This window comes from Neofelis nebulosa, chromosome 1 (genome assembly GCF_028018385.1).
Source record: "Neofelis nebulosa isolate mNeoNeb1 chromosome 1, mNeoNeb1.pri, whole genome shotgun sequence".
Lineage (NCBI taxonomy): Eukaryota > Metazoa > Chordata > Mammalia > Carnivora > Felidae > Neofelis > Neofelis nebulosa.
In genome coordinates this window covers 219,680,134-219,703,384 of record NC_080782.1, presented here as the reverse complement: position 1 = coordinate 219,703,384, position 23,251 = coordinate 219,680,134, and the positions used below count along the sequence as shown (strand labels likewise).

Sequence of the window (23,251 nt, the reverse complement as noted above, 5' to 3'; positions counted from 1 at the left end):
CTCAAATGTACCAGACCTGGGTCCACTTAGGGTCTCCAGAATGAACACAGCTCCACCAACACTTTGATTTTAGGCCTGGAAGACGCATTGTGGATGTCTGACCTCCAGAAAGTAGAAGATAATAAGTTTGTGCTGTTTTAAGTCACTAAATTTGTGATAATTTGTTACATAAATAATAGGAAACTAATATATAATCTGCCATTCTTTTACAGTAGCCCCAGGCAAGCATCCCTTCTAGACACAAGTGGTAAAAGTCTTCCAACTTTGAAATTTCACTAATTTCCCAGTGAATCTGTGGATGCTTATTTACTTATTTGCTTACATATTTGTTTGTTTATGCTTGTATAATATATGGCAACTGGAATTCTAGCCTATTCAGTAGACATAATGTATAGAAAAACAGGCATTCAAAAAGAGAAAGGGCAGAAACCTAAAAAAAATTTTTATTTATCCAGAAATTACTGAAAATCCCCAATGGGCCAGATGCCATAACCATGGCAGGCAGTGTGCCCCTGAAAAAACAAAGGACAGTAATCACTCAAGGACTGAATTTGTGACTATGGTTACTGCTCATCCATTAGCCATCTAGCAATTACTGGCTGATCATCTACTACTCAGTACTATACCAGACACTGAGTAACACAAAGAAGCATTAAGATTCACAATTATGTATGACTAGACTGATAATAAACAATGTAAGGCACCACAGAGTTTACGTTAAATCATAAGGATGGCAATAGATCCACATATATGGACCAGAGTGAGGGCTGCATTCAGCAGGGCCTGAATGGAGGACTGCAAGATTAGGATGAGTGGAAAGGGGATATCAGGGCATCTTAGGCAGGAGAAAGAGCAGGAGCAAAAGTGTGAAAGAGGAAATGAGCATAGCACAAGTGAGGGAGAGTGAGGAAATTAGCTTGGTTACAGCACAGGGCTTGATAGGGAGCAGTGGAAATAAAGTTGGACAGGTATAGCACAACTTTTTAATTCTGAGTTTTAACAGCCAGGCAGAGGCATTTAGACTCAATGTGATAAAAGTAGGGAGCTGTGGCATAGATTTTCCCATCTTATGTGGAAAATTTTCAAACAAGAAAAACAGTTGAAAAAATTGTACATAAAAGATCCTATATGCATAATGTGGGTTCCACAATTCACCTGCTGCTATGTCCACTTTATTCTTACCTAATCATCCCTGTGCCTCACTAGCTATCAATCCATCCCGTGTTTTAGGACTTTTTAAAAGTCTTAGGGCTTTTTAAAAATTTTTAATTCTTATTCTTCCAGATGAATTGTATCATTTTCCAAGTTCCACAAGAACACCTTTGGAATTTTGAGGGATATTACACAAAACTTGTCCATCATTTTGGAAGGAATTTACATTAAAAAAAATTTTTTTTAATGTTTATTTATTTTGAGAGAGAGAGAGAGAGACAGAGCATGAGCAGGGGAGGGGCAGAGAGAGAGGGAGACACAGAATCCATAGCAGGCTCCAGGCTCTGAGCCGTCAGCACAGACCTTGACACAGGGCTCAAACCCACAAGCGAGATCATGACCTGAGCCAGTCAGATGCTCAAGCAACTGAGCCATCCAGGTGCACCATGGAAAGAATTTACATTTTTAATTGTCTGCTTTTCTTCTTAGGAAAGTGGTTTCAGTAATTTTTTTTTTTAGGTTGATTTATTTATTTTTAGAGAGACAGAGTGCACATGCAGGGGGCACGGTCAGGAGACAGGGAAAGAGAGAATCCCAAGCAGGCTCCACACCGTCAGCACACAGCCTGATGGGGTTGGGGGGAGGAGGAAAGGGGAGATGATCCCATGAACTGTGAGATCACAACCTGATCCAAAATCAAGTGTCAGGCGCTCAACCCAGAGACACCCAGGCTGGCCAAGTACTGTACTGTATTTTGTGTTTTCTCTTTGCATAGGTTTCACAAACTTACGATCAAGATTCCTTAGTAGTTTATCAACAATGTGAATACCTTTTCCCCCTATTTCATGTTTCTAACTAGTGGCCCAGACCTTTTCTTTCATGGTCATGCTCAGCCATTCTTTGCTTGTCTTGTATGTTTCTCTTACTGAGAACCCATTATCTCCTGGACTCACAATGCCTCATGCAGGGCTGAGATGGGTATAGTCTATACACACAAACCAGCAGTCTTCTCAACAATCCATCAAAAAATATTCATAAGACTTGTTTCTCAGTACTTATATACTCTTTTGCTAACATTTGGGAGAACAATTTACTCAAAACACATTTAAGAATTTAGGGAACAGGGGCACCTGGGTGGCTCAGTCAGTTGAGCACCTGTCTCTTGATTTGGGGTCAGGTCATGATCTCATGTTTTGTGGGATAGAGCCCCATGTGGGGCTTCATGCTGACAGCACAGAGCCTGCTTGGGATTCTCTGTCTCCCTCTTTCTCTGCCCTCCCCAGTTTGCACTGTCTGTCCCTCAAAATTAATAAACTTTAAAAAAAAGTTAAGAGAATAAAAGATCTAGCAATTGACAAAAATTAATAGCCCAAAGTAAATATACATCCTTCATCAATAGTTGGTAGCATTTATTTCCTGAATAAATATTCTTCTGAGAGAATAAAAGGCCAGGATACACAAGATGGTCATTTAAAATCAAAGATAAAAGGTGGTGGATATGATCAAGTGAAAAGAAAGGGGAAAGCTGTGTGGCACATACCTTCAGCAGCACAGGGCCACCTTCCCCTGGAGTCATCATCTTTTGATTCAACACTGAATGAGCAGAACTTCTAAATAAATGATGTATTTCTTTTACAGCTAACCACAGAACATAAATATTTTCATTTTGCTTTAAAATTAATTTTATACTTAACAGATTCAAATGTTTTCAAAAAATCAAACCAAAATAATTAGGACTCCCATGGCTTCCTGTTTCCTCATTTTCTTCCTCATTTCCTTATTTCCAAAATTTTATTTATGGATAGCACACTTCAGTAGATTTGCGTATCCTCCCAGTATTTCTTTACACGAATACAAATACTTACTTATATTTTTCCACTTTTATATATGAAAGGTACCATACTACATGCATTAATCTACACCTTTCTTTTTCCTTGAACTACAGATCATGCCATATTTGTACACAAAGAACCTCTTCATTCTCATGTAAGGCCACACAGAATCCCATTTTGTGATGTGGCACAGTTTATTTAACCAGCCTTTTACTGACAGAGACTTAGGTTGTTTTCCTTGGTTTACCATTATAAACAATGCTGCAACAAATAGCCTTGGATGTATAATATTTCATATATTTGCTGTCATATCATGTGGTTTATAATGTATGTAGATGTAATATTAATGATTACAATAGCTAAAAGAATGATGGTGGAGAAACGAAACTATATGGTCACAAAATTCTCATTTCATAAAGTGGCATAATATTAAATCAAGGTAGACAATGGTAAAATGAGAACGTACATTGTAATTTCTAAAGAAATCAATTTAAAAATATAGAGGTTGGGGCGCCTGGGTGGCTTAGTCAGTTAAGTGTCCAGTTTTTTGGTTTCATCTCAGGTCATGAGCTCAACTCAGGTCACAAGTTCTAGTCCCACATCAGGCTCTGTGCTGACAGCGCTGAACCTGCTTGGGATATTCTCTCTCTCTCTCTCTCTCTCTCCCCCTCTGCTCTTCCCCCACTTCCTTGCACTCTGGCTCTCTCTCTCAAAATAAATAAACTTTTTTTAAAAATACAAAGGTTATATTAAAAGGCAATAAAGAATACTGAATACTGAAAATAGAACACTGACAAATATTCAATGAACCCAAAAGAAAGCTAGAAAAAAATATCAGAAAAATAAAAACCAGAGGGGACAAATAGAAAATGAATAGCTAACGTATAGATGTAAATTCAACCAATATTTACATTAACTGTAAATAGACTGAACATTCCTACTAAAAGACAAAGACACTTCAGGGGTGCCTGGGTGGCTCAGTTGGTTGGGCGTCTGACTTCAGCTCATGTAATGATCTCATGGTTTGTGGGTTCAAGTTCCACACCGGGCTTTGTGCTGACAGCTCAGAGACTGGAGCCTGCTTCAGATTCTGTGTCTCCCTCTCTCTCTGTCTGTCTCTCTCTCTCTCTCTCTCAAAAATAAATAAACATTAAAATTTTTTTAAAAAAAGACAGAGATACTTCAAAATGAAAAAGGGTCAATTTATCAGGAAAGTATAACAGTAAAAAATGTTTACCAGAATTTCAAAATACATGAAGGAAAACTGACAGATCTAAAGAAAAAGGACAAATCTATAATCATGGTTGCACATTTAAATACCCTTCTATGAAAAATTAATGCAACACCTTTAAAACTACCTACACAAAAAATAGTAAAGATATGGAGTAGCTGAACAACATTATTGACCAACTGGACCTCATCAATATTTATAAACAGTGCACTCAACACCACATCATACATATTATATTCAAGTGCACATGGAATATTCACTAAAACAGACATTATACTGGGTTGTATGAATGTCTCAATAAATTTCAAAAGTTTGAAAGCTTTCACAGTATGTTCCCTGACAGCAAGGAAATTAAATTAGCAATCAATGACAACAGACAACTAGAAGATAGAAAGGAGAATTACAAGTATGGAAAGGCGGGAACACTAGGCCTTGGCATTGGATAGGAATTGGGGACATCAGCCTGAACACATTAATCTTAATATGTATAGAAATAAATACAGGAAGGTATGCCTACAGGAATATGTGTGCCCATTCTAGTCTGGCTTCCTGAAAGGGCCCAGAAGCAATTACATGCCAGAAGCAATTAGCACACTTAACTCCTAAATCTTAATTTATAAAAACAGACCTCCTTGGAGAAAAGACTGACTCTGGCTCTGGGGCAGGGATAAGCCTAGAGTATCTTGTTGCTCCAGAAAGTAAGAAATTGCTCAAAAAAATAATGGAAACATGTCAGAAAGACATGAGAGCCCCTCGCAAAATCTGGGACACCTCAAGCATCAGAATAAATCATATTAGTAATGGATTACATAACCCATTGAAAGATACAAATGCATGAGTACATTTTGATATAAATAAGTGAATGAATAAACAAATAGAGGAGAAGGGAAACATCTTCCTTATATTAGAATGCCCACTAATAAAGACAGAAGAAACAAGAAAGCTAGAAAAGCATTAATGAATGCTAAAACTAACAGATAAAAACTCAGTAAGAAAGAGGATACTCTAAAATTAACTAGCCTGTGTTCTTCAAAAAAGGCAAAGAAAACCTGAGGAACTGTTCTAGATTAAAGGAGACTAAAGAGATATATCAGCTAAATGCATGACTCTGGACTGTGAGGGGTAAAATACACACACACATAGATGCACATGTGTGTGCATGTGTGTGCGCGCACACACACACACATACACACACTTTGAATATTCAAAGGGAAACCTGACAAAATTCAGACATGAACTGTGGATTAGATAATAGTGTTATATAATGTTAATTTCCTGATTTCAATAATGGCACTAGGTTATTTCAAATTTAAATAGTGTCTTTGATAGAGCATAAGTGGTAAAGGATGTACAAGACTTCCTTATGTTATTTTTGCAATTATTTTGTAATCTCTAAATTACATCATCATAAAATGTTACCCAAAAATGAATATCCCAAGCATGTGAAATTCCTCTAAAATCTTTTCTACCACTCTTGTAATATACCTCCATAAGACTGTTTTCTCCACTATGGTGCTATTAAAACAAAACATAAAAACAGTTTAGATGTCTATTATCCCCTATGTGTAACACAAGTTATCAATCCACCCTACTTTAGATAAAGTAACACACAAAAGGCAAACTCATTTGTCAAATTGAAACTTCTTTTTCATGTGCTTTATATATTTTCTTTTATTTATTTATTTTCAAGTTAGTTAACATACAGTGTAGTCCTGTCTTCAGGAGTAGAACCCAGTGACTATGTCATACATATGACACGCAGTGCTCTTGGGACTTCATCAAGACAAAAAACTTCTGCTCAGCAAAGGAAACAACCAACAAATCTAAAAGGCAACTGATGGAATGGGAGAAAATATTTGCAAATGACATATCAGATAAAGGGTTAGTATCCCAAATCTATAAAGAACTTTCCAAACTCAACACCCAAAAACAAATAACCCAGTGAAGAAATGGGCAAAAGACATGAATAGACACTTTTCCAAAGTAGACATCCAGATAACTAACACACACATGAAAAAATGCTCATCACTCATCATCTGAGAAGTACAAATCAAAAGCACATCAAGATATTACCTTATACTGGTCAGAGTGGCTAAAATTAACAAGTCAGGAAACAACAGATGTTGGTGAGGATGTAGAGAAAGGGGAACCCTCTTGCACTGCTGGTGGGAATGCAAACTGGACAGTCACTCTGGAAAACAGTATGGAGGTTACTCAAAAAGTTAAAAAGAGAGCTACCCTACAACCCAGCAATTTCACTACTAGGGATTTACCCAAAGGATACAGGAGTGCTGGTTTGAAGGAACACATGCACCCCAATGTTTACAGTGTGCTATCACCAATAGTCAAATTATGAAAAGAGCCCAAATGTCCATCAATAGATAAAGAAGATGTGGTACATATATAATGGAATACTACTCAGTGATGAATGAAATCTTGCCATCTGCAACAACGTGAGTGGAAATGGAGCATATTATGCTAAGTGAAATAAGTCAGTAAGAGAAAGATATCATATCACTCGTGTGGAATTTGAGAAATTCAACAGATGAACATAGGGAAAGGAAAGGAAAAATAAGATAGAAACTTTTTTTTAAGTGTATTTATTTATTTAGAGAGAGAGTGAGAGCAAGTGGGGTAGGAGCAGAGAAAGGGTGAGAGGGAGCATGAGAGAAGATGAGAGAGAATCCCAAGTGGGCTCCACACTGTCTGCACAGAGCCCGGCCCAGAGCTCAACCTCACAAACCATGAGATCGTGACCTGAGCCAAAATCAAGAGTCGGATGCTTAGCCAACTGAGTCACCCAGGGGCCCCTCATATTGAAACTTTTAATACTGATATGCACTATGCTCATTCAAAGTATGCACATAGGCATTTTATACGTGGGAATGACTATTTGATTCAACTTTTAGTTTACTTATGAATGTGGAATTTAAAAAGTAATTAGTGATTATCATCTATTCCCATGAACATATTCAATAAACATTTTTTCTAATTAGAGTTTTTTCTACTTATATTATGCTAATTATATTTACCGAAATGTAGTTTTTATCTGTTTAAGCTACTAATTAAAAAATTGGAACTTACTTACGTTTTGGCCTTTGTGGGGGGATTTTGTTTTGTTTTTTGAGAAATTCATTTTTATTATCTTGGTCCATAACATTGGGTATTATATGTGTGGTTATTCATTGCAGACAGTTTAAGAGGCACTGGTTAAAAGACTGATTTATGCATAAACAATCCAGCCTCCCAGAGGTATCTGCTTACTGAAAGGACCTGATCTCTTTCACTAAGAGAATAAAGGATCCAGTGGATTGAGAGGATTTCTTTAATTTGTTTGTTTGATTCAAATAAATATTCCCACTATAACTGAACTATGCTGTCACTTCTACCCACTTTGGTAATGGAAGAGTCCAAATATGTGGGTTTCATCTCTGCAAGGATCAGCTATCCTTACTCACAGAGGAATCATTCGAGACCACAGCCTCGTTCAAGAAGGCACACTTCCACGGCCATCTCACATCTGCAGTGTGCAGTGATTATGAGGGGACTGTATACTTAGCTCAGTATTTGGAAGGCTGGAGAATGGGAAGTGGAGCACATTTAGGAGGTTAAAATCCACTGACTAGTTACATCTATGTGGAAATTTATTTTTAGTTTTCTTTAATTAGGAAAAGTTTTTCTCTCATGTTCTCACAGAAAGCTTTAAAATTCCTATCTCCAGTGGGACTATGCAAGGCCTTCACCTGGCAAGCTAAACCCACATAAATCCTTCTCTAGAAGTTACTAAACCCGGGCCGTGGCACCACTGTAGAAACAAAGTAACACAAACACTGATTAAATAAATACTGTCAGTGGAGAATTACTGACTGCTGAGAAAAAATTACCCAATACTTAAAAATAGGCAAAAAGATTACTGGGAGTGCCCTGCATGGAGATTGGGCATTGTCTAATGGACACTCTGGGTATTACCTGATTGTAAGGGAGCTTGCACCCATGATTGACTTTCTATTGGCGAGGCTATTCTACAATGCTACAGGGGTAGAGGTTAAGTAATAAAAAAACTTGAAGCAATGCAAATGATTCTAGTTAGTCACAATGCAAATTACTCATATTTATAGTAATACAGATTAATTTTATCTAGTAGAAAATATAATCTCTGACTATAAAACTTTGAACCAATTTTAACATCTTACTAGCTTCTCCTTTAATTAATAAGTTGAACAAAGTTGGGGTGCCTGGGTGGCTCAGTCAGTTTAGCACCAGGTTTGGCTAAGGTCATGATCTCACAGTTCGTGGGTTCAAGCCCCACGTCAGGCTCTGTGCTGACAGCTCAGAGCCTGGAGCCTGTATCTCTTGTCCCTCCTCTGCTCATACTCTGTCTCTCAAAAATAAATAAACATTAAATTTTTTAAAAAATAATAAGAATAAATAAATTGAATAAAGTCTTTGATTCATGTTACTCATTTCACTTGTATGAGAATCATGCAGATGCACATGACTTTTTAAAAATTATACTTAGCAGGACTATCAGGTAACAAATGTTTCCTCCAAGGAAACCAAAAAGGCAACATGGTCAAAAGAAGAAGGAGTGACATCTTTATCAGTAATAAAAAATCTCCTTGGAGAGAAATTAGGCCTGTTGAGGGGGCTGAAACAACCAAAGCATATGTTGATCAAAGCCCCTTCTGGGGCGCCTGGAGGGGCTCAATGGGTCAGTTAGGTGTTGGACCCTTGGTTTCTGCTCTGGTCATGATCTCACAGTTGGTGAGATGGAGCCCCACATGGAGCCCCACCTCTGACTCCACCCTGACAGCACAGAGCCTGCTTGGGATTCTCTCCTCCCTCTCTCTCTGCCTCTCCCCTGCTCCTGCACTCTCTCACTCGGTCTCAAAATAAATAAATAATATTTAAAAAAAAAATCCCCCCTCTTGAGGAGGTGATTCCAGAAAATTAAAAAGTGAGAAATATTTGTGAAATTCTTGGAAGAAAAATGAAGTAGGAGTTGACAATTGGCTGGGAAAGTAGAATAAAAGGCAATCAAATATATAACTGCTTGGAGTTTCTTGTTTAAGAAACAGGTGATACTATGATATTAAGAATGAAGAGACATCAAGTCGTCCTTGGAATACAAACAGTTAAGGACTTAGAAAAAGATTATGGGGTCTGATCCAATGGGAACATGACCACCAGTGAACTAGACGGGAATTTCCCAAATTGTGTTTCAGATGATACAAATCTATCAGAATGCTCTAAGACAAAAACAGTACTATATCCCACAAGGGGAGATTTATATGTTCCCTAGCACCTTGAAGATTCAGTGAAGTCCTTTGTTTAACCTACCACTCCCACATTTAATCACAGAAACATGAATCTAAATAATTTCCTAAGGAAATGCGAGTTTCTCAACATCACTTTGAGAAATGTGGCACCAGATTTATAAAGAAAGTGCATTTATTAAACAAGTTTTGTCAAGTGATGATAAAATTAAAGTAAGATATAAATTATGTGAGCTCTGACTTCACCCAAGTGTATTCCTGAAACATCCTGGTCTATGGTTTTATATAATTAGTTCATGAAAATTCCAGAAATCTGGCAGTTTTATAAGAATGGTCTTTTATAGTACCAGGCAATTCAAATATAGTAATAAAATTATCACAGTTTCCTTACCATTTCCATTAAGTCCAAAATGGTCTCAGCATTTTTCCATTCTTCCATTTCAAATCAAGTTCCAGTCTGTAAAAATCTCTAATATTCACACATTTATTCTCACCTTAGTCTCATTTTCCACTAACTCATCTCACTCATACTTTTTTAAAACTCTACTCTCTCCTTCTCTTATGGATTCCAATAAAAACAGTTTTAGATATGGCTCATTACCCCTGTCTCTTACTCACAGCATAATGCTTCTAGAGTGTTTATGTAACATGGCTGACTTCCAGGTTCTATGGTTAATTTAGTAGAAGGTAAACTGGAAAAGATTAGAATTTACTAAGAATCAGGAGATACTGGCTATGTCTTCTCAAGTTCAACTGAATTTTACAGAGTTGAAAGCACTGGTCATTTACAAACACATCAGCTACCATTCTATGGGACAGATGCTGCCTCTCTTGCAAACCTTGGTCTGCTCCAAGTAAGTGGATTAATTCAGTGTTTAGGCTGGAGCCAGATCACTTGGGTTCATGGCAATCTAATCTTAAACTTGATTTCCAGCTGTGCAAACGCCTTGACTCAAGTCATTTATTCCCTTGTGAATTAGTATGTAATCTGTAAAGACCAAATTAACTGTATCTGAAGATATTTGATTCTGTTAACTGAGTTAGTTTTAAAGACTTGTTTTACTAATACAGAATGTTTGTCATACTTTTGGAAAAAGTAAACTCCATAAGAGCAGAGACTAACTTGTCCATTTCTGTATTGGTAGTACCTAAAAAAGTTCCTGGTATATATGGTAGGCAAACAGTAATTATTGGTGGGTAAAAGAATGGATGAATGGATGATGGTGTAAGTGGAGATCCAGAAGGTATGGCAAATGAGTTTACTTTGCCCAGTGATGCAAAATAAACCCATGTCCTTGTAACCAGTATCTTATATTTTAAATACCAATTCCTTATTCTTTTCATAAGATGTAACATGAGGATAACATCGATTTGTTTAATCTACGATGCTTTGATAGCAAAAATAAAGGTGTATGCCACTATCTTCCTCATTGTTATCACGAAGCAGTATGGTTTAATGGTTAAACACACAAATTCTGGATTCTGACTAATGGAAACAAATCTCTGTTCTGCCATGTACTACCTCTTTGATCCCATGTTAAGTAACTTATCTGTGTTTCAGTTTCCTCATCTACAAAAACATAAACATAAAAATATGTATCTCATAACCTCATAGGTTAACACATGTAAAGAACTTACAATAGTACCTGCCTGTAGGAAGCACTATATAAGTCTCTACTGTTATTAGTAATAGCACTGTGCACTCCTATCTCAGAATCAGAAAAACGCAGAACAGCCGTTAGAAATGGGAAAGGCTGCCTTTCATTTTAATTTTTTTTTTTTTTTAACATAAGCTTCACACCCAGTGCGGAGCCCAATGTGGGGCTTGATCTCAAGACCATGAGATCAAGCCCTGGGCTGAGATCATCAAGAGTCAGACACTTAGGGGCGCCTGGGTGGCGCAGTCGGTTAGGCGTCCGACTTCAGCCAGGTCACGATCTCGCGGTCCGTGAGTTCGAGCCCCGCGTCAGGCTCTGGGCTGATGGCCCGGAGCCTGGAGCCTGTTTCCGATTCTGTGTCTCCCTCTCTCTCTGCCCCTCCCCCGTTCATGCTCTGTCTCTCTCTGTCCCAAAAATAAAAAAAAATAAAAAAATAAAAAAAAAGAGTCAGACACTTAACCAACTGAGCCACCCAGGTGCCTCTCATTTTGATCTTTAGGTACCAAAAGACAGAGAGTCTCTGTTAGAGTAAAAAAAAAAAAACAAAACAAAACAAAAAATCAGAGCATCTTTAGTATCTGCCCTGTTAGCCTTCGTTCTTTTGTGGAAGCACACCAAGTCCTACCTTAGGGTCTTTGCACTACCTATACTCTCTACTTAGAATTGTCTTCCACTCATCTTTACAGAAAGGAACTATTTATTCTGATTCTGATCTCAGCTAAAATTTAGCCTCCTCAGAAGTCCTTCTATGACCAATGTTTCTAAAGTAGAGGCTTATTACTATAGCCCTACTTAATTCTCTGAATAGTACTTACAACTAACTAAAATTTTCTTATTTATTTACATATTTATTTTTATTTTATTTTCTGGCTCCTCCTTCTGGACTGTAAGTTTTATTTATTTTTTATTTTGTTAAGTTTATTTATTTATTTTTGAGAGAGAGAGAGATTGGGGGACAGGCAAACAAAGGGGGGAGAGAGATAATCCCAAGAAGCCTCCACCTGTCAGCACAGAGTCCAATACAGGGCTTGAGATCCCGAACCATGAGATCATAACCTGAGCCTAAATCAAGAGTCAGACACTTAACTGACTGAGCCACCCAGGCACCCCTAGAATGTAAGTTTTATAAGATCAAGAACCTTGCCTGTCTACTGCTGTCTAGTTCACCATTTTATCCCAGTAATAGTACCTGATACATAAAAGGTAAACAAATATACACTGAATGAATGCATTAGTAACTGAATCAACCTTGAGTTCTTTGAAATGACTCATGGCTAAAGTCATGGGTAACTTTTATTCCAGTTGTCTCATCTCTCAAAACAGCATTTTTAAGGAGGAAATTGCTGTTTAACTAGCTACAATCAGAACTGATTTTACATGGTTCATAGAACATTTGTGGAAGGGACACAGAATTAACTCAGTAGACAAATAAATGTACACATAACTATGAGATGTAAATCCTATTTTCCCATGACATTTGGAAACCTAACCAGTCTCCCATGTCATATTTGCAAGCTAACACATAATAACAGAAAGCCAAGATATGAAACATGATAATGTTTAAAAAATACAGAACCAGAAACATAAACTATTTCAGGCTGTCAACCTACAGTTGCTAGATCTGTCATCTGTGTAAATATAAAACGTTAAAACATGCAAACCTCTCTTCTATAGCTGGTTCTGTGTTATAAAGGAATCCATTAGATGTTTTATTAAATACAGTTTATAAAAACAAAATCAAATTAAACTTAAAATAAAGCCTTTGATTACTCCCAACGTCCTAGTTTCTTTTGCCAGGCAGAGAAAGGTGAATAGAAAAATAACTCACACTCTAATTTTTAAACTGTTTCTAAGTCATACATAAAAACTAATACATATTTAGCCCAACCCCAAAATCATCTATATTACCAATTAAAGATATAACTTTTTTTAAGAGGCAGGGGGAAGGAGCAGAGGGAGAGAGAGAGAGAGAGAGAGAGAGAATCATAAGGCAGGCTCCATGCCCAGTGTAAAGTCCCACACAGCACTCTTTCCCCCAACCCCCGGATCATGACCTGAGCCAAAATCAAGAGTCAGACGCTCAACTCACTGAGCCACCCAGGCACCCCAAGATATAATTTTTATCAACTGGTTTATAATTTGACCTTCTCTCTCCACCCTCTAAAAAGTATTAAAGGTATATTAATTACAGTAAGAGCTGAACATTCCACAAAAAAGGAGAGAGAGAAATAAAAAAGGACAAAAGAAAATTTATATTTTAAAAAATCTTGCTTAAAGTGAATAATGCTATAGTAATTGCATAGAACTTAGTTCTGATCATCCTAAAAACCAGGACAAAAAAAGGAAGTACACCACATAGCTCTCACCGATAGACAGAAGTACACTAGTTTAGTGGGAAAAACAAACTTTTATTCAGATCCTTAGTGCTAAGAGAAATACTCCTAGGGGATTTTGTAAGAGGCCATTGAAGTGTTTTAAAAATATCATATGGAGGTTTTTCAAATGTTACATGTTTTCATATCAGCCATCTATATAAGAAAATAAGCCAAAGCATGGATCTGAAAATGTAGTTATAATGGGCGCAGGGAAATACAGACAGGTGGTGCAGTGCAAGTATTGAATTTTCTATTTTCTTTAGCACATGGTGCACGTGAAAAAGACACAAAACATTCATCAAAACATCCTATTCCTAGAGAATTACAACTAGGGAGTTGTTCGATGTGATTTCTGAGCTGACTCTGAAAATTTGTAGTTAAATGTCCTTTACGTTATATATTAGAAAATGCTAAGTGCCCCACTGTTGAAGAACATTGTCTAATGAAAGGACATGTTGATGGGATGTAAAATGACATAAATGTTCTGTTATTTAGGCAATATGTATCAGGAGGCTTAAACAAGAGGATAAATTTTGACTTGGCAATTCTACTTCTAGGGCTGTATCCTTAGGATATAATTAAGAAAGTGGGCAAAGGTTTACTTACAAGGATATATACATCATCAAATTCCTTAGAGTGGTCAAGTACTAGGAGCAATCTAAACACCCAAACAATACAAGAGTGGCAAAATTCATTATATGGAAAACTATTTATGCATTAAAAATTCCTTGACTGAAAAAGTATTATCCTGGAAATACGCTCAAATACAGGTTAGTGTTTCAATCCCTATCAAAATAACACCAGCATGCTTCACAGAGCTAGAACAAATAATCCTAACATTTGTATGGAACCAGGAAACACCCCGAAGAGCCAAAGCAATCTTGAAAAAGAAAACCAAAGCAGGAGGCATCACAATCCCAGACTTCAAGCTATACTACAAAGCTGTAATCATCAAGACAGTCTGGTGCTGGCACAAGAACAGACACTCAGATCAATGGAACAGAATAGAGAACCCAGAAATAGACCCACAAATGTATGGCCAACTAATCTCTGACAAAGCAGGAAAGAATATCCAATGGAATAAAGACCGTCTCCTCAGCAAGTGGTTCTGGGAAAACTAGACAGCGACATGCAGAAGAATGAACCTGGACCACTTTCTTACACCATACACAAAGATAAACTCAAAATGGATGAAAGGCCTAAATGTAAGACAGGAAGCCATCAAAATCCTTGAGGAGAAAGCAGGCACAAACCTCTTTGACCTTGGCTGCAGCAACTTCTTATTCAACATGTCTCTGGAGGCAAGGGAAACAAATGCAAAAATGAACTACTGGGACTTCATCAAAATAAAAAGCTTCTGCACAGCAAAGGAAACAATCAGCAAAACTAAAAGGCAACTGACAAAATGGGAGAAGATATTTGCAAACAACATATCACATAAAGGGTTAGTATCCAAAATCTATTAAAGAATTTATCAAACTCAACACCCAAAAAACAAATAATCCAGTGAAGAAATGGGCAAAAGACATGAATAGTCACTTCACCAAAGAAGACATCCAGACGGCCAACTGACACATGAAAAAAATGCCCAACATCACTCATCATCAGGGAAATACACATCAAAATCACAATGTGATACCACCTCACCCCTGTCAGAATAGCTAACATTAACAACTCAGGCAACAACAGATGTTGGCAAGGATGCAGAGAAAGAGGATCTCTTTTGCACTGCTGGCGGGAATGCAAACTGGTGCAGCCACTCTGGAAAACACTATGGAGGTTCCTCAAAAAATTAAAAATAGAACTACCTTACAACCCAGCAATTGCACTACTAGGTATTTATCCAAGGGATACAGGTATGCTGTTTCGAAGGGACACATGCACCACATGTTTATAGCAGCACTATCGACAATAGCCAAAGTATGGAAAGAGCCCAAAGGTCCATTGATGGATGAATGGATAAAGAAGATGTGGTATGTATATATATATGTATACACATATATATATATGTGTGTGTATATATATATATACACACACACACATATATATATATATATACACACACACACACACACACACACACACACACAATGGAGTATTTCTCGGCAATCAAAAAGAATGAAATCTTGCCATTTGCAACTATGTGGATGGAACTAGAGGGTATTATGCCAAGCAGAATTAGTCATATATCATATGATATATGACATAAGACATATATCATATGACTTCACTCATATGAGGACTTTAAAACACAGAACAGATGAACATAAGGGAAGGGAAGCAAAAATAATATAAAAACAGGGAGGGGGACAAAACATAAGAGACTTAAATATGGAGAACAAACAGGGTTACTGGAGGGGTTGTGGGAGGGGGGATGGGCTAAATGGGTAAGGGGCATTAAGGAATCTACCCCTGAAATCATTGTTGCACTATATAATAACTAATTTGGATGTAAATTAAAAAAAATTTTTTTTTTAATGTATAAAAAATTTTTTTAAAAAAGTGGAAAAAGGAATACAAACTTAGGAATACTCAGCTTTCTCAAAAACCAAGTAAATACAAATTTTTTCATCAGATTAGCAAGAGAATGATCTTCTGCAGAATTGGTGGTGCTCATTAGAAATGGACACACTCCTATATTGTTGGTGGAAGTCTAATTAGAACAATGTTTTGGGAAACCAATATGGAATGTCTACCAAAGTTTTAACATCAAGTTGTATAGATTGAATATCAACAGCTTTTTGCATGCCAATCACTCCTCAATAACAGGGTTAAAATTTAAAATATATATATACGTTAGTGTCAGGAAAGTGGTAAAGAAATAACTTCTTTCATATTGTAGAGGGTTCATAAATTTGGCAAAGCCCTATGGGAGAGATATTAGGTAGATTTAACAAAATTATAAATGTGCACCCCCATGGAGCAGCAATTCTATTTATGGGAAATATGCCCTGTAGGAACCCTTACCGTGTGCATGCAGACATATGTATGCACATGTTCATTGCTATGTTGTAATGAACAAAATCGTAAATGACCTAACTATTCATAATAGATGTGGTGGTTTTTCCCACAAAGTCTCTGACACTTCTCCCTTCAAAAGATGGGGTCTATGTCCCCTCTCCTGATGTGACTACCACGACCAACTGAGTGCAACAAAAGTGACACTAGGCCAAAAAAGGCCATGCAGCTTCTGCCTGGTGCTCTGGGGGCATTCACCTTTAGGACTGTCAGCCGCCATGAAAAATGTCTAACTGCACTCAAGCTGCCATACTGTGAGGAAGCTCAGACCACATGGAGAGGTAAGTGCTCTGGACAAGATCCAGCAGCTACCACAGACATGTGAGTGAAAATACCTACCAGTGATTCCATTCCCTGGTTGTTGAGTCTGTCTGGCTGTTGGGTGACCCCAGCTGAGGCCACAGACATCATGTATCAGAGATAAATCATCTCCACTGTACTCTGTCTGAACTCCTAATCCACAGGGTGAGCACAACAAAATGGTATTTCATATGACTAGGTTTTAGGGTAGTTTTTATGCAGCATAGCTCCCCAGAATGATAAGGCATTGGTGAAATAAAATATGGTACATCATTGAAGGAAACACTTGACAGCTATTAAAAAGTAAACGATGGCGTAGTTTTAGAAACAATACATAATATAACCCAACTTGGTTTTGTGTTTTTTTGTGAGGCAGCCTGATCAGGCACGGGCTGACAGAATGGGCAGTAACAGAATCTGCTTAAAGCAGAACAAAGGAGATAGGAATTTATTTGAATATACTGTAAGGGAGCAGCTGTCAGGAGAGCAAAGGAGAGACTGTCTGCCACAAGGCAGTGAGTGGTACGGAACTATAGTGAAGGGGGAAGGTGCAGAATTTTCCCTTTTTTGGTATCTATGTCTGGGTGTAAGTAACACATTGGTCACATTGGTCAGCTAGAGCTTATGGGTATTTAGAGATGGGTCCTAATGGGCCTGCTTGTATTCAGTCAAGGGGGTCACTGTGGTCTCTTCTACCTTACTCAGGCTTCCATTGCTGAAGTTGGTTGCCTAAAAGCGGCCCCTACATTTTAAAAATTTTGTTCCAACTTTATTGAAGTATAACTGACAATTACGGCCCAGTTCATAAAACAGAGAAATAGAGATAAATACTGCATATGAGTTTTATGAACTGTCTAGAAAGCAAATTGGCAGTACATTTATTTCAAGAGCAGTAGAAATGTCCAAAACCATTGACCCAATTTCTTTTGTAAGAATATATTTTGCATTTTAAAACCTTAACTGTAAATCTAAGAATTGTTCTTTAAAAAAGTCAACTAAAAAAAATTCCCATCTGAATGAAAGAATCAAGTAAAAAAAGAAAGAACACAAACATTCAAAACTAACAAAGAAAAAAGTGTGATAAACACAGGAGTGGAGATTTAAATTTTTCAATGTCAAAAAATATAAAATTGGATAAAAGAGATTGCTTTTTTTGAAAATACAAATTATCAAAATTATCCTTTTTAAAAACAGACATTTAAAATCTAAGTAATCATGTTAGAAGGTAAAAAATATTTCACTGCGGCTTCCAAAAAATTGTCAGGCACAAAAAATTATGCATGCAAGCGGTTTCAAAACTTGAATGAACAGAAGACCTATCAGAGAAATTAAACCAAATTCTCTCTTAACCAGTCGGATTATTGGTGATTTAATTTTCTTTTTCCACTATTCCATATTTTCTAAGCATTCTATTCTCAAATAAATTTTTATATGATTAATATAATATTATATGTAATATTACAACTAAAATGCATTAAAAACTTGGTTGAATCTAACTGAAATCATGAAACTGGCAATATGTAATTTTTTACGAAGCTTTGAAATCAGTGAAAGGCAGGGTCAAGGTGGTACTCATTTGGCTGGGGACGTTGAGCTCTTTAGAAAGAGATAAGAACAGAAGTGTAGCCTGTTTCCCAGGCCAAAGCTCCCGAAAAAGCAAAGGAGGCCTCCTCCTCCGAAGGACAGGCCTGTGTTGCAGTCTGTCAGCGCAGGGCTGTAGGGGTGCAAGTCTGGTGCTCTTCCCTCCAGAGCCAGCCCATCAAAGAGCTTCCCCTGGCTTCTCACTGCAAAACCTGGGGCACCAGACTGTGTGAAAGCTCCCGTCTGGGAGATACTGAGGCTGTGGCGCGCAGCAGAGGGAGAGCCGGAAGGCGCCCACCAAGGAAAGAAAAAAGGTCTAGGGGAAAAAAAGGAAAATGGCGCCTGCCACCAGTGCTGTCGCTAGGAGTATCCCAACAGGCCCCTGCCCCTCCGGGGATCCTCTAAAATTAGCAATTGAATCTCTTTCACCTAAAATCTGGGTATTTTTCAAAGAGCTGCATCTGCTCTAGACCCTAGGGCAGCTGAGTCTGCGGGAGCCCTTTAAGGGCCGCTCCTTGGTTCCCTTCTGGTCTCATGGACTCGGGCCTTGTTTGTTTTCAAAGCCAGATGTTTTGTGGGTTCCTTTCTCGGATGCAGGTCTTAAAAGCTGGGGGTGCCTGATGTGGGATACAAACTCATCATTCCTCACAGAGAAACTTCAAGTTTGTGGGATTCCTTCTAATTGTGAGTCACCGTGGGAGGGAAGTTAAAGGTGAACTTTTATCCCAGCCTCTCGTACCTGCTCCGATGTTTTCATTTGCCCAAGTGAAGGAGTTTCTCAGCTTGCTTTCAGGCCTTTTTCAGAGGAAATTGTTCCATATGTAATTGCAGATTCTCTGTGTCCGTGGGAGGAAATAAGTTCAGGGTCTTCCTGGGTCGCCATCTTGAGCTGCCTCCCGGGACTTAACTACATAATAGGAAATTTGTAGCTTTAATCCACTTGAGCTTTTGCCCATTTGCCCACCCCCAATTGCCTAACTCTGACAACCTCCAATATGTTCTCTATACCTATGAGCTTGGAGTTATTATTATTAATTTTTAGGATTCTACATTTAAGAGAGATCACATACATGTAGGTGAGACAGTTTTTGCCTTTCTCTGACTTACTTCACTTATTATTTTTTAAGTTTTTTAATGTTTATTTAATTTTGAGAGAGAGAGAGAGACAGAGCAGGAGTTGCAGAGGGGCAGAGAAAGAGAAGGACACAGAATCTGAAGCAGTCTCCAGACTCCAAGCTGTCAGCACAGAGCCTGATGCGGGGCTTAAACCCACAAACTGCAAGATCTGAGCCGGTCAGAGGCTTAACCAACTGAGCCACCCAGGCACCCCCTTACCTCACTTATAATAATACCTTCAAGTTCCATCCATTTTGTCACAAATGGCAAGATTTCCTTCTTTTTATGGCTGATTAATATTCTATTGTGTGTGTGTATATATATATATATATATATACACACACACACACACCACATTTTCTTTATCCATTCATCCATCTATAGATACTTGGATTGTTTCCATGTCTTAGATATTATAAGTAACATCAAAACGAATGTTGGGGGAGGGGGTGCAGATATCTCTTCAAGTTAGTATGTTTCCTTTGGATAAATACCCAGAAATGGAATTGCTGGATCATATGGTAGTTTTATTTTTAATATTTTTAAGAAACTCCATCCTGTTTTCATAGTGGCTGCCCCAATTTACATTCCCACTAACGTGCATGAGTGTTCTCTTTTCTCCACCTTCTCACTAACACTTGTCATTTCTTGTCTTTTTGAGTCTAGCCATTCTAACAGGTTTGAGGTGGTATCTAATGGTTTTGATTTACATTTCCCTGATGATTAGTGATGTTGAGCACCTTTTCATGGATCTGTTCACCATCTGATGTCACTCTTGATCTTTTTGAGACAAGTAAGGAGTTACAGATACCATGAATGTGTGGTGGAAAAGAAATACAAGCTTTAGGATTTAAGAAATTAAAAACAAAAAAAACAAAAAAAACGACATTGGGAAATAAAATGGAAAACAGTCTGCGAGATTTGGACATTTGTCAATACGAGTGTGGGAGTTAGATAATCTTCACTAAGGTTCATCTGTACTCATTCTACTGAACTCTGCAGTTAGAATTAAGGTCATAATGTTGGGATGCGACACTGACATAGGGCTACACATTTGTAGTACTGGGTTGAGTTCTCATGGTTCAAAATCTGGTCTTCAGCGATACGTATTTAGAAACTCAATTTTATAAGGTGAGTATCACATTCAAAGGTGAACAGTCTCTTAGAGAATGAGTCACCCCAATTAGATTCTCCAGAGACTAATGCATTATTAACTCAAATTCTGATTTATTAAATAATAATGAGGGCTATTCTTTTCTAAAATGTCATTAGATGAGAACAGACAGAATCAGAATAAAAGGAGTTTTGAAAAATGTTTACCTAGGCCAGAGTTTCTCAAATGGGGGCAAATTTCTCACCTTCCCCTCCCCACCCCCACCAAACTAGTGGACATTTGGCAAGATCTAGGGACATTGTGGTCATCACAGCTTGGATGCACAGGAAGCAAAAGAAAGTTCATCTGGTTATATTAGCCTCAGAGTAAAATTCAAGCTTGGAGGTAAGGGGAAGTCTGGGAGTCCTCTTGTTATTTGGTGGACAAAGGGCAGGGTGCTACTAAGCATCCCACAATGCCCAGGATAGTTTCCCACAGCCAAAAATTATCTGGTCCTAAATGTCAATGGTGCCAACGTTGAGAAACACTGATCAAGTCTGTGGAAAAGCCATAAGAACTCTTCTCAAGTAGCACAGTGCTGACGTCCAACAGATTATACCATTCTTCATGTATGTGTGGTGCCTTTTCTGTCTCCTTTCCCAAAGACCTTAAGCAGAGTTGAGCTTTTCTCTCTTTCATGATCTTTGTTGCCTCCCTAAGATTACACCCTATTTATTTTAGTTCAGACAGAGTCCTTAAATCTTCTCAGCCACATATTTACAGATCATTTTGGGTCTACTTCTTTAAGTAGTTAATATTCAGCCATTTTTATTACTAGTTTTGTTATGAGAAATATCAACCTTAATTTATTATTTCAGCCTACTTTGCTTCCATGCATGTATATGAGTACATAATATTTTAAAGCAGAAACAGAAATTTACTGGATCACTTATTATTTATGTGGAGTAAAAGAAATTTTAGTTCTGGTTATTATCACATTGTATTAACACCAGAACGCTTGCCTAAACGACTTCATGCTCGATAGGTTAGTTTGCACCCCACAGCAATTATTTTATTAAATAAACACCCTTTAACTTTCTTCAAATATTTCCTATCACTTTGAAATAACTTGCAAACCCAGGTGTTCTGTTTTGTTGTGAAGCTCAGTTTAGAGAAAATTCCCTTTTCTGTGATTTATATTTAAAAACAATAGAGGGGCCCCTGGATGGCTCAGTCGGTTAAGCATCCAACTTTGGCCCAAGTCATGATCTCACAGTCCATTAAGGGCTCTGTGTTGATTGTTTGGAATTCTCTCTCTCTTTTTTTCTCTGCCCTTCCCTCACTCACGGTTTCTCTCCCTCTCTCTCTCTCTCTAAATAAGTAAATAAAAACAATAGAAAGTAAAAAGAAATTTCACTTCACTTCAACTTCACTTTCCCAGAATAAAAGCTTTATTTTGATTAAACATTTTCAGACTGAGTCTCAATTGATCTGCAGGTGCACAGGTTGAGTCCACAGGTCATTATGACAAAATGGGCTTGGGCCACAGGACAGATTCTGGCATCCATGTCACCTCCCACAGAGGTCATGTCACCCACAGTCCTTTAAGCAGGATTAACCACAATAATTTGCAGGGTTCAGTGCCATATGAAAATATGGGAACCCCTCTTTAAAATCGTTTTAACCATGTGGCACAGAAAATAATTACACCAAGCAGAGAATTGTACCAAGTGAAGGGTCCTTCTGAGATAGGGACCCTGTTCTCCCGCACGGTTTGCACACCCATGAAATTAGTCCTGCCTTTCAGATTGTATCATTTACACTGTCTGTTTGGCTTAAAAAAAAAAAAAGCTGTGATCAGATTTAATTTTTCTCAAAAGGCAACAAACTACACTAACAATCAGTTCAATTAAATCATATAAAAAAATCAAAGGAAGATTTGCTGTAAATTATCAATCAGCAACTATTAATTCGAGTAAGTTATATTCAAAGAAGGGAGAAAACAACATTGATGGAGCTCCTTCTCTGTGCCTGGCACTGGAGATTTAAAAATGATGCTTGATGTGGGTTGGGGGCGGGGATAGGTGAAACATGTGAAGGGGATTCAGAGTATGCTTACCCAGGGGTACCTGGGTGGTTCAGCGCCTTAAGCCTCTGACTTTGGCTAAGATCGTGATCTCAGGGTTTGTGGGGTCTGGCTCTGCGCTGTGCAGAGCCTGCTTGGGATTCTCTCTCCCTCTCTTTCTCTCTCTCTCTCCGCCCCCCCCCCTCCACTTGTGCGCGCAGCGTGCTCTCTCTCAAAGTAAATAAACTTTAAGAAATTAAAAAAAAAAAAAAAAAAGAGTATGCCTAACTTAATGAGCACTGAGCAATACATGGAACTGCTGAATCATATTATACACCTAAAATTAACGTAACACTACGCTAACTACACTGGAAATAAAAATGAATAAATAATAAAAATGCCGCTTGTTGAACTCCAGCTCTCAGGAAGGTGAACTGGAAAGATTTGGGGGCCTGGGGGCTCCCAGACTCCCTAATATAACCTGGTTTTTAAATGATTTCAAAGCCTACGTGTAAACCCTTTCCACCAGTTAAGTGGGGCCAGACCTCAGGCCT

The 23,251-nt window shown here is 37.9% G+C and overlaps 1 long non-coding RNA gene across 1 annotated transcript in view; it reads right to left on the bottom strand.

Moving 5' to 3' along the window:
- The window catches only part of LOC131485640 (uncharacterized), a 33,847-nt gene that overhangs the window by 10,372 nt on the left and 224 nt on the right, over nucleotides 1-23,251 (bottom strand). Inside the window, exon 2 of the long non-coding RNA XR_009248951.1 lies at nucleotides 19,163-19,330. This is a non-coding gene — a long non-coding RNA (uncharacterized LOC131485640). The remainder of the gene's footprint in view (nucleotides 1-19,162; nucleotides 19,331-23,251) is intronic.